Raw genomic sequence first — 12577 nt, 5'->3', positions numbered from 1 at the left:
ACATAACTGGATGTCTCCACCACATGCTGCTGACAGCCAGCCACACGTGGAAGCAAGAAGCAAATGGAAACACACCGGGCTCAGGAAGAAAAGCCCTTCCTCCTGCAGGGTCCCTCCAGTGCCCTCTACTGACAAAGCTTAATATCATGCTCATTGCCAAGGGTTCACCTCCATTGTCGCAGAGCAGATAGTGAAGACTGCATTTAGAGCCAAGAGGCAATAAATTAATAATTAGCACCCTGGTGCTTCATTTCTGGGAGCTTCCTGATAGTCTCTTGATAAATTGTCTGCCTAGATTGGCTACTTTGCAAGTAGGAACACGGACACGTTGGTTTTGTTTTGCTTCGCAGTTTTCTTTTGATGGTAGTTGTGCATGCCTTCAAGTTATCATTCGAAAAGAGAGACACCGAATTTTTCCCAGTATTTTTTAATTTTGGTAAGTGTTAATTAAAATCATCTGAATTTATAATATGGCCTGGTTATGGACTACAGAAACAAGACCAGAAACTGACCCTTCCGGTTGCACCTTGTATCTGATTCATCCCTGGTTCAAGGTTGATACTCTTGCTCTTCCTTATTCCGGAATATTGTTGCTCCAGTTGTTACACAGCTTCCATCACATCATGGAAGTCTCTGTCCAACTGTCACCACTCAGAATTGTTTCCCTGGCATTCTATCAAACATTCTCCCTTCCCCGTAACTCTTTCCCCTTATCAAGCTTTATTTTTCTTCATAATAACTTACCACTATGTCAGATTATATTATTTTATTTTTTTTAAAAAATTATTTATTTATTCGTGAGAGACACAGAGAGAGAGGCAGAGAGAAAAGTAGGCTTCCTACAGGGAGCCCATGTGGGACTTGATCCCCAGACCCCAGGGATCACGCCCTGAGCCAAAGGCAGATGCTCAACTGCTGAGCCACCCAGGTGTCCCAGATTATATTATTTTAAATAGTTTATTTATTTATTTATTTATTTATTTATTTATTTATTTATTATTTATTTATTTACCTACCTATGCACATTTATTTATCTATTTACTTATTTATTTCTTATTAAAACACCAGCTTTAGGAATGTAGGTCTCAGAAACGGCATAGGTTCTTCTGGAACATAAATCCACATGAATTTTAGCTCCTAACTGAATTAGCACAGCAACAATGTGTTTGCATTTTGGGTTGGGTTTTTTTTTTTTTAAGACTTTATTTATCTTCAGGGGTAGTCGGGGAAGGGGAGAAGCAGACTCCCTGCTGAGCAGGGAGCCCAATGCAGGGCTCAATCCCAGGACCCTCGGATCATGACCTTAGCCGAAGACAGATGCTCAACCACTGAGCCACCCAGGTGCCCCCATGTTTGCATTTTGGTTATTCTTACTCCAAATGGATGAAAATGAATTCCATTCACTTTGTGTGTGGTATAACTCAGTTCTGTGAGTTTAGACAAATTCATACAATTTTGTAAAATCACTGAAATCAAAATACCAAACTTTCATCACTTCCCTTGTGCTCTTTTGTAGTTAATTCTTTTCCTGACCTCCAGTTTCTGGCAACCACTGCTTTGTGTTCTGTCCCATAGTTTTGCCTTTTCCAGGAATCCTACAGTACATTGCTTTTGGAGCCTGGCCTCTTTCACTTCACATTTGAGATCCTTGCATGTGGCTGCATGTATGATTAGTTTGTTCCTTTTTATTGATGGTAGTAGTCCATTTCATATATATGTACACACCCACGCCCACCCACCTCCACCTACCCCACCCACCTCCACCTACCCCACCCACCTCCACCCACCCCACCCCACCCTGGTTTGCTAACCCTTTGCCAACTGAAGGACATTTGTTTTTTTCCAGTTTGGAGTAATTATGAATCAAGCTACTGCAAACATTCATGTGCAGGGTTTTTTGTGTGAACCAAGTTTTCTTTTCTCTTTTTTTTAAGATTTTATTTATTTATTCATGAGAGACACAGAGAGGGGCAGAGACATAGGCAGGGGGAGGCGAAGCAGGCTCCATTCAGGAGCCAGATGCGGGACTTGATCCCGAAACCTTGGGACCACGTTCTGAGTAGAAGGCAGACATTCAACCGCTGAGCCAAGCAGGGATCCCCTGAGTTTTATTTTCTCTCATATGTAGGTGTGAGATTGCTGGGTCATATGGTAAATGCATAGTTAACTATAAGAAACTGTTTTCCAAAGTAACAATACCATTTTGTCTTTCCACCAGTGTTCTCACTACTGCTTTTTATAATGTAGCTTGGGTATGGACATAAAATCAGAAATTTGATCTTTTTGTTCTGCTTGATTTGTCCCTATTGCAAGGCTTCACACTTGTGGTTCCTTCTTTCTAGAACACATTTACATGTGCTATTGTAATTTTCATTGACATTGACTATAGAGGAGGGCCTGCATACACATCTGATTAAGACCAGCTGAAAACCAGGGGATCCCTGGGTGGCTCAGCGGTTTAGTGCCTGCCTTTGGTCCCAGGGCACGATCCTGGAATCCTGGGATCAGGTCCCGCGTCGGGCTCCCGGCATGGAGCCTGCTTCTCCCTCTGCCTGTGTCTCTGCCTCTCTCTCTCTATGTCTATCATAAATAAATAAATCTTAAAAAAAAAAAAAAAGACCAGCCAGAAACCAAAGGAAGAAAGTCAGAAATATGAATGTGGGAAGATTGTAAAGCCATATTCCTTTTTCCTACATTCTTGTGCATATCCTAAGACCTCAACAATTTTCAATGAATAATTAATTAGTTTGTGCTAAAAACTTTCTTATTTGTAACATTTTTGAGTGAATTAAAAGTATTTATGGAGTGTTTATTTTTAGTACTAAAATACTGATGATCACAGACAAACTCACGATTGATTCTAAGATGTAATGTTGTCTTTATCTCTCTTGAAGGAAATAATGTAAGCAGAAAGCAATTTCTGTTTATGGGGCATTCCCGAAACAGGAGCTGACCTTTGATCCCGGTAATTCTCTTGGATACAGTGTCATATTTCCATTGCCTAAGTATAAAGGAAGTCAGGGTCATGATATTTTCTTTCTGTTACAATGCTCAATGTTGCTTAAGGAAAAAAAAATAATAACTTAATCTTAAAAAGAAGATTCTTAGAGTTTTAAACTAAGTAATCAAATAAAAATCCAATTAGCATTTACATTATTACTTTCGATTTCTTTACATTGAATTTATACTTTATTAATGGGTAGGATATCGCTTTGAGAATTCATCCATGACTTTCACAATTCTCCATTTTGCGTTCCATATTCCCATCCCTAATAAATCAAAACCATTTAAGAAACTCAGGCTTAGGGGATCCCTGGGTGGCGCAGCGGTTTGGCGCCTGCCTTTGGCCCAGGGCGCGATCCTGGAGACCCAGGATCGAATCCCATGTCAGGCTCCCGGTGCATGGAGCCTGCTTCTCCCTCTGCCTATGTCTCTGCCTCTCTCTCTCTCTGTGTGTGTGTGAGACTATCATAAATAAATAAAAATTAAAAAAAAAAAAAGAAACTCAGGCTTAGGAACTGAATGTTAAAATTGTCCTAAGATAGCACCTTAAAATCAGCTATCTCTTAAGGAAGTAGTTTCTCCTTGCTGGCTTTTAGAAAGAGAGAGTTTGGAGAGGAAAACCAGTGCTGAAAATACCTGCAAATGATGACAATATTTAATGAGCACACACCATGCTGTTAAAAGCTCTCCATATGTGATTCATTCAACAAATATTTAGTGAGCACTTACTCTGTGCTAGGCACTATTCCAGACACTGGAGATAAAGTATTGATCAAGACAGAAAACATCTATGCCCTCATGGAGCTTAGATTCTAGATGATGAGGACAGAAGATGAAGAAATAAAATCATATCGTATGTTTTACTATGGAGAGAAATAAAGCAGAAAAAAGAGAAAAGGGCATCTGTCTATGAAGAGTGTGCAGTTTTAGAGGGGAGACAAGGCTTTGTTGACATGGTGCTCTTTGGGCAAAGACCGCAGGAGGTGAGGGGTAGCCTGGAAGGAACCTGCAGGAAGCCCTCCAGGGACCAGTGAGGCGGGTGAAGGCTGGAGCTGCACAGCCAGGGAGAGGGCAGCAGGAGAGTCAGGAGGCAATGGGCAGCTGGGTAGATTGGGCCTGTTTGAGACCTTGGATTTACACTGATGGAACTGGGGACCATGGAGAGGTTCTGAGCTGAGGCATGGCAGGTGCTTATGTTTTAACAGGATCTCCCTAGCAATTGTGGTAAGAATGGAAAGAAAGAGGAAGAGAGGAGGAGGAGGAAGACCAGTGAGGAAGCAGGGAGAGAGGGTGGTACTTGGACCAGGGTGGTACAGTGGAGGTGATAAGAAGGATCCAAATACATTTTGAGGGTAGAGCCAAGAAGCTCTTCCAATGTCTTGGATGTGGAATGTGAGAGAATGGGAGGCGTTGGGGGAAAACCCAAGGTTCTGGGAAGAGCAACAAGAAAAGTAGATGCTATTACTGAGATGGTGCAGAGGGTGGGAGATTTGAGGAGGCAGGTTAGGAGCTCAGCTTCAAACACGTTAAGTTAGAGGTGCTTATTTGGCATTCAGAGAGAAACACCGAGAAACACCGAGTAGGCTGTTCAATATCCAATTTCTCCCAGCTCAAGTTCAAGGTGGATGTTAGGCTGGAGGTACATATTTGGGAGTAATCAATGTACAGACAACATTTAGCCGAGAGACCAGAGATTATTTTTTCTTTTTTTTTTAACTTTTTAAAGATTTATTTATTTATTTATTTATTTATTTATTTATTTATTTATTATAGACAGACAGAGAGAGAGAGAGAGAGAGAGAGAGGCAGAGACACAGGAGGAGGGAGAAGCAGGCTCCATGTCAGGAGCCCGATGTGGGACTCAATCCCGGGACTCCAGGATCGCGCCCTGGGCCAAAGGCAGGTGCTAAACCGCTGAGCCACCCAGGGATCCCCAATTATTTTATTTTCTTGTACAATCCTTACACTGCCACCAAGAGGTAGATGTTATTTCAATCCTTGAAGCCAGAAAAGTTTAAATATCTTGTTCTAAATCATAGTAACCATATGTATTTAAATGTTCATTCTAATCTCAATTTCCATCTGACAATAACTTATTGTGATTATGAGTAAATTATCTAGGTCTTCATTTCCTCACAAATAAAATTAAGGGATAACCAGTTTTCAAATGGGGTTGTGTGAAAATCCCAAGGCTCCCTCAAGTCCAGTGAGAGCTTTCTTCAAACAAGAAAGGGATGCTGAGAAGGGAGGATTCAGGCATCTTCATCCAGGTTAAAGGACAGGTCTCTGCTTTCATCTGTGTTTATATATTGGGGCCTTATGTAAGATTTTATTTGAAGAATGTATTTCTGTTGCTTCTTTAACAAAAGAGAAATTCACGGGTCTAGGTCGTCTCTGTTAGCCTTACTTGCTCCACCACTTCCATTTACTCACCTAACAAGCAATTATGCCTGCTTACGCTGCTCTGGTCACTGTTGCTCGCTGCTTTTAGGATTTTAGTTCGTCACTGAGAGGGAAGGAAAGCTACAGAGTTTTTCCCATTTTCTGATTAAAATGCCAACCCATGAGGAGGAGTAACTAAATATCCCTGTATCTGAGTGGAACAACATACTATGTTGCCTTGTGATTGGCAGGGATTAAAAAACGATGTCTTAGTGCTGGCTGGATTCTGAGGAAAGAGGCCCTCCTGTACTGCAGATAAACATAGAGACCTTTCTTTAACATGTGCACACCACCATGTCTAACCTTCCACTCCCACACCATACTCCCTGGAAATATGCACAGAGACTTGCTGCTGCTAGCAATTTATCCCATGGAAATAATCAGAGAAGATGTGCCCAAAGATATGAATCTATTCATAACACTGTTGTTTGGGAGGGAGGAAAAAAGGTAAAGACCCTATATAATCAATAGTAGGAGTAAATAATAGTACAGGCATCTAACCTATGCAACCAAAGGTTAAACGTTCATATTTTGAAAGGTTTAGTGACATGGGAAAATACTAAGCAAAACAAGCAGATTTTGAAAAAGAAGTACAATGTGACTCCAATTTTATTAAAAATATGTTTATATGCCTATTAGAAATCTCGAAGACTATCAATCTGGTAATAGTGCATACCTTTGGACAGTGATGTTAAAAATCATTTTCCCCTTTGCTTTTCCCATATTTCTAGACTTTCCACAATGTATGTTACTTTTGCATTAGGAAAAAAATGCAGTTAATATTTCTTTTAAAAGATAGAAGAAAAGAAAGCTATGGGCACATTTCACACCCTTTTTCAGTTATTCTCAAGGACAAGAAGGTGGTGTTGCTCTTCCTGGGCATATGTTTCTGATAATGGGGAAGATGTAGCGACTCCTTGCCCAATATTACAAGAAGCCTTAGGACATCCTTGGTTAAGAAACTATGTTGGCTCCATAGGACAATGCAAAAGTGACTGTTTTACAGTGTGACTTACTAGTAGCCAAAAGGATGTTTCAATTCTGGTGCTCTGTTGGGGTTTATTTTGTTAGAACTGTAATTCTTATAAAAAAAAAATAAAAGAACTGTTATTCTTTTTTCAGATGTGGTAACAATTACCACTTAAAGGAAGGCCTGAAAGCCTGCGATTGCAGTTCCAGACCTTCTGATAGTATGCAATCTTATCTTTCATTTTGGAAATAAGTTATTAACATGATTGTAATAATCTTCTTTCCATTGTTTTTATAAGGACTACACAGAGGTTGTGTTGAAGTCTGTATTTTAAATGCAAGTATTAAAAAGTAAAAATAATACTGGAAGGACTGAATGTCACATTCATAGATTAGCTTAAAACATGAAATTTAGGACCAGTGCCCCCATAATTTTATTATAAAGCAAAATTATAATAACTCATTACCCGTGACACAGCTAGTTTTGTTTCTTTAATCCTCATTATATATTTTTTTACAGTTTTAATTATGGTACATGAAAATGTATATTTTTGTTATGGTGCCTTACATGGTGAATTTTTTTAGATGTTGTATGGCATTAATTTCTTTTTTCTTTCTTCTTTTTCTTTAACTTTTTTTTTTAAGCACATTTTTAAAAAATTTATTTACTAATGAGAGAGAGAGACAGAGACACAGGAGGAGGGAGAAGCAGGCTCCATGCCGGGAGCCTGATGTGGGACTCAGTCCCGGGACTCCAGGATCGCGCCCTGGACCAAAGGCAGGAGCTAAACCGCTGAGCCACCCAGGGATCCCCATCTTTCTTCTTTCTTTTAACCAGAAAGTGAACAGCAGCATTGTTTTCAATGGGTTTTAGTCCAGAATACAAAGGAAGGCACTAGTTGTTGCCCCAACTTGTTAGTACAAGGATAAACAATAGCTTTTTGTTCCCCCACAAGGGCAAGTTACAGAAGGATACCAGATGGACAAGATAAGACATTTGAATCTAGTTTTGAAAAATCAGCCTGAAACCTAGCAGTAGTACTGTTGCAGGGTAAAAGGCTCTCCCTGTACTCTTCCTCGGATCCACCCCCATTTACCAATTCAAAATCTGGGACTTTCTTGATCAAGAGATTCTATGAGTGAATTTCTCTCTTGAGACTTTTCGTGTGCAAGTGTCATTTTTTTTGGTTTTGCTGCTGATGTCCTTGACCTCAGTCACTGGATGAGTGAGGGAGCTGGTGGAGTTCTTTAGGAGTTCTTCTGAGGCACTTTGATCATGACAGTTTTCACTTCTGTGTATGCCTGTAACCCATACTCTCCCAGCTCCCGGCCACTCCCAGACATCTTGTAGCCACTGAATAGTGACTGGGCCCCAAATACATCACAGCAGTTGATCCACACAGTGCCAGCTTGGAAGGCTTGGGACAGATAATTGGCCTTGTCCAAGTCCTTGGTGAAGACAGCTGCAGCCAGCCCATACTTGGAATTGTTGGCTCTCCCAACAACTTCCTCTATGGTCTTGAACTTCAGGATCTGCATCATTGTCTCAAAGATCTCCTCCTTGGCGATAGTCATGCTGTCTTGCACATCTCCAAACTCGGTGGGCTGGATAAAGTAGCCAAGGTCAGCAGGTGCCCCTCCACCACACAATAGTTTTGCCCCCTCCTCCTTCCCAGATTTGATATAACCAAGGATCTTCTTAAACTGAGTTTCATCCACCTGCGGCCCCTGCTCAGTCTGGTTGTCAAAGGGGTTCCCAACTACACGTGACTTGGTCCTGGCAACACTCTGCTCCACAAACTCAGCGTAAACATCTTCTTGCACAAAGGTCCGGTAGCCTGCACAGCAGCACTGGCCCTCGTTGGAAGAACAGGGCAAAGTGGGCCTGCTCTACGGCCCAGTTCATGTCTGTATCTGACATGATGATAGTGGGGGCTCTTTCCTCCCAGCTCCAGGGTCACTCTCTTGAGGTTACTGTTCCCTGCAGCAACCTGGACTAGGTGGCCAACCTTGGTGGAGCCTGCCACTTTGTCCCCATCCTCATGGGAGGCGATGGCAGCCCCAGCTGTGGGGCCAAATCCAGGAATAGTATTGACCAGCCAGGAGGAAAGCCAGCCTCCTTAATCAGGTTGGCCACATAGAGGGCGGCGAGCGGAGTCTGCTCAGCTACCCTCATCGCAATCACATTTCCGGTCGCCAGGGCTGGACCAGTTTCCAGGCTTGCATCAGGAGGGGGACGGTCCACGGAACGATCTGCCCGCACACCCCGACAGGTTCATGGCAGGTATAACTGAAAAGGTCCCCATCAATAGGAATGGTTTTCCCATGGTACTTATCAGGCCGGCCCGCACAGCAGCGGAGGCCTCTGAGGACCGTGTGCAGATCACCAGGTAGGAGACGACAGGGGCAAGCGGCCCCGGGTGAGCCAGCGGGAAGGCAACATCTTCCTGTCCCCTTCAGCTACCTGACAGAGGACTTCTCCGGTGGATGGCGTGATGGCGGGAACGTTTTCTTGCTGACAGCATCGTGCCACTCACTGCTTACGAAGATCTGGTTGTAGAAGACCTCAGGCTGCTGGGAGGCGGCGGCGGCGCGCGCGGGGCGGGAGCGGGCTCGCAGGCCCGAGCGCCGACGCTCTGCACCGCACTAATTTCTAACGGTTGCACCTGACGCTGGGTCTGGCAAGTACTCACAGTAGCATTCTGTAATGAATAGAACCAATGAATCAACTATGTTGCACCCCTGAAACTAACACAGCACTGCATGTCAACCAACTGTACTTCAATATTGAAAATGACAAAAAAAAAAAAAAAAAAAAAAAGCAAACTAATGTATGATAAGTTACAAATACTGATTGAGTTCCTGCAGTATGGTTTATTGGGGCTATTAGTGACTAAGACAAAGTCCAGTTACTACTGAATCTGCATTCTAGTAGATGGAGACTGATGAATTTCCATGAGAAGGTTATTATTATTAGTCCCGTTTGAGGAACTGAACCACATAGAGATCACGTAACTGGCTCATGTTCATCCAACTGGCAGATGTTAAAGCAGAGATTCCAATCCACACAAGCTGACACTGGACTTGCGTTCTTAGCAATTGCTCCCCTGGTATCAACCACGTGCTCTGGCAGTTCAGAGGACTGGTCAATCAGAGCTTGACTTGTTATGTTTACTTGTCGCTGCTGTAACAAATTACCACATATTTAGTGGCTTCAAACAACACAAATTTATAATCTTCCAGTTCTGGAAGTCAGAAGTCCAACTCTGTTCCACTGGGTAGAAGTCAAGGTGTCAGCTGGTTGGTTCCCTCTAGAGGCTCTGAAGGGAGAATCTGCATCCGGTCTCTCAGCTTCTAAAAGCCATCTGCGTTTCTTGGCTCACCCCTTGCATCACTTCTTTTTTTTTTTTTTTTTTTAAGATTTATTTATTCATGAGAGACACACAGAGAGAAGCAGAGACACAGGCAGAGAGAGAAGCAATGTGGGACTCCATCCTGGGACCCCAGGATTACACCCTGGGCCAAAGGCAGGCACTCAACCCCTGAGACACCCAGGCGTCCCACGCCTTGCATCACTTTAACCTCATCCTTCATAGATCCACCTCTTGCTACTGACTTTGGTCTTGTCTCCCTCTTATAAAAGTCTTGTGAATACAATGTACCCACCTAGATAACCATGGTAGTCCCATCTCAAGATTCTTCTCAATCACATCTGCAAAGCCCCTTTAGTATATAGTATACATACTATGTGTTTAGTATATAAGGTAACACATAAACTGGTTCTGGAGATTAGGACATGGACATTTTTGGAGGATTTTATTCGGTCCACCATTGTGATTACTAGAAGAGCTAAAACTTGTGCTTTAGGACAAAGGTAGGATGGGGTGGAAATTTATTTTCTTAGTTCTGGATGCCAGAAGTCTGTGATCAAGGTGTGGGCAAGGTTGGTTTCTTTTGAGGCCTCTCTCCTTGGCTTGAAGTGGCCATCTTCTTTCTGTGCCTTCACAGTCATCTCTGGGTGCGAGTGTCGGTGTCCAGACTTCCTCTTAGAAGGGCATGGATCATAATGGATTAGGGCCTACTCAGATGCCCTCATTTTAACTTAATAACCTCCTTTAGAGACCTTATCACCAAACGTGGTTACTCTCTGAGTTACTGGAGGGTAGAATTTTGATATTTGAATTTGGGCACAATAGAATTCAGTCCATAACAGGCTTGAATAATACACCAACTCGGTCTCATGCTCTCAACAGCCCAGTTTTGGCAGATGAGAATGTGGTGGTGGAGAGCAGTTCCTCAGAGGAACTGAGGTCTCGAGCTGGCAAGTACAACAGGGAGGATTCACACATGGGGCTGCCTGCTCCAAAGGCCAAGTCCTCGCCAGGTTCAAGCTGCTAGGGCAACTGCAATGGCAGAGCTGGGCAGATGAGTGGCCTGTGGGTAGCGAGGAGACTAGCCTGAGGATGAGAGCGTATGTTGATTTGGGGGAAATAGCAGAGTGTGACCTGTGGAAGGCTTACAATCTGGAAGAGGCATAGAGTGATTTCGCAAAGAAGTCCTGGAAGAGGAGAGGCAGCACTTGAGATGGGTTATTTTCTGACTCTAGCCAGTTTCCCGTAGGCCCCACCTCACATCCACTCTTACCATAAACGTATACCAGGCAACTATTCAGTTCTTTCAAATGCTCTTTACAACCTCACAGTGAATCTGCAGCAGAAACTTGAATGAATCTCTCAAAACAAGATGTAATTTCACTGTTTGAACCTACAGTACTCTCCTGACCCCCTGACCCTAGATCACTGGATGGATGACAGCTGTACCTCTTTCTAACCCTGTGCCTTTAGAGGTTAATAATCTACTTCATCTCTCTCAATCTGCTCCTTAAATATTTATACTACTTTTTCAGCTTTTCTACCTGACAGAAGAAAGATGAAATGAAAAGGGACTGAAATAATTAAGTTTAAGCTGCTTTTTGAAGGCAAGACAACACATGAATTTTAACCTATATTCTCTCCTGTTCCCATTTATCATAAATGGCTGTAGTTTTGCTGATTCTAAGATTTCCCTCAAATTAACTTTCATCAGCCAACTTAGGAAAATAAAATTGAAATGCACTATTCTTACCTCTTCCAATTGGAATTAGTGCTAATGGGTTAAGATTTTAAGCATTTTAAAATACAGAGTGATCTGCAAATTATATAGCCAGGTTAGAACAGCTTATGTAAATTTTGGCAAATCATACAGCCAGTCCTCAACAGAATTATTGCCCTTTCAGACACTGGAACTTTTCCCTAAATGAAGAAAGGATTCCACTTTAAGGCTTCCTCTAGGGTACAGTGTAGGGGATGACACACCAGGCCTCTTGGTGCTAAACACAGATCCTCACTGGCCATGCTCCTCCACCATTTAACCTGGCCAGCGTTCTTCTAGAGCCCATGCCTGGGGAAAAGCATTTAGAGATCAACATTTTTTGCTATGAGAAATGGTATATTTTTAAGAGTCACAACCTTTTTATAAGTTCAATTTTTTCCATTTCTCACTTCTCTCATTATTGAAGACATCCCTCCATCTGTTTAAACTCTGTATTTTTGGGATCCCTGGGTGGCGCAGCAGTTTGGCGCCTGCCTTTGGCCCAGGGCGCGATCCTGGAGACCTGGGATCAAATCCCACGTTGGGCTCCCGGTGCATGGAGCCTGCTTCTCCCTCTGCCTGTGTCTCTGCCTCTCTCTCTCTCTCCCTGTGTGACTATCATAAATAAATAAAAATTAAAAAAAATAAATCAATAAACTGTATTTTTATTATTACTGAAATTTTTAGATAAATTATGTTTTTTCCTTATTTATTTAAATAAAAAATATTATTTATAAAAAGAAAAAAAAAACAGAAGTCAATGGGTTTTAAGTTTATCCTGATGCAATGTCAGAATGAGATAAAATAGAAGCCAGTCATATTTCCCTTAGAGTAGGGAACATTTCTATTCTCTCCTCCAACTCACTACTGCTATAGTAATTAGTTATGGCTGCTCCTACTGTTGTAAAGCTAAACATTCACTCTCAGTGATTCAGTATTTGCTGAATAAACAGTTCATTACATTTTCCTGTGCTTATTTATTAGGGCCTGGCACATGTATGTGCTCTGTCAGCTGCATTATCACCATCAACAT

The 12577-nt window shown here is 42.3% G+C and overlaps 1 pseudogene; it reads right to left on the bottom strand.

Annotated features, from left to right (window-relative positions):
* Positions 1 to 7256: 7256 nt before the first annotated feature.
* On the bottom strand, positions 7257 to 10246 carry LOC119877812 (annotated as a pseudogene).
* Positions 10247 to 12577: the final 2331 nt, after the last annotated feature.

Source organism: Canis lupus, chromosome 32, assembly GCF_011100685.1.
Source record: "Canis lupus familiaris isolate Mischka breed German Shepherd chromosome 32, alternate assembly UU_Cfam_GSD_1.0, whole genome shotgun sequence".
NCBI classification, from domain to species: domain Eukaryota; kingdom Metazoa; phylum Chordata; class Mammalia; order Carnivora; family Canidae; genus Canis; species Canis lupus.
This window is presented reverse-complemented; position numbering and strand designations above follow the sequence as displayed.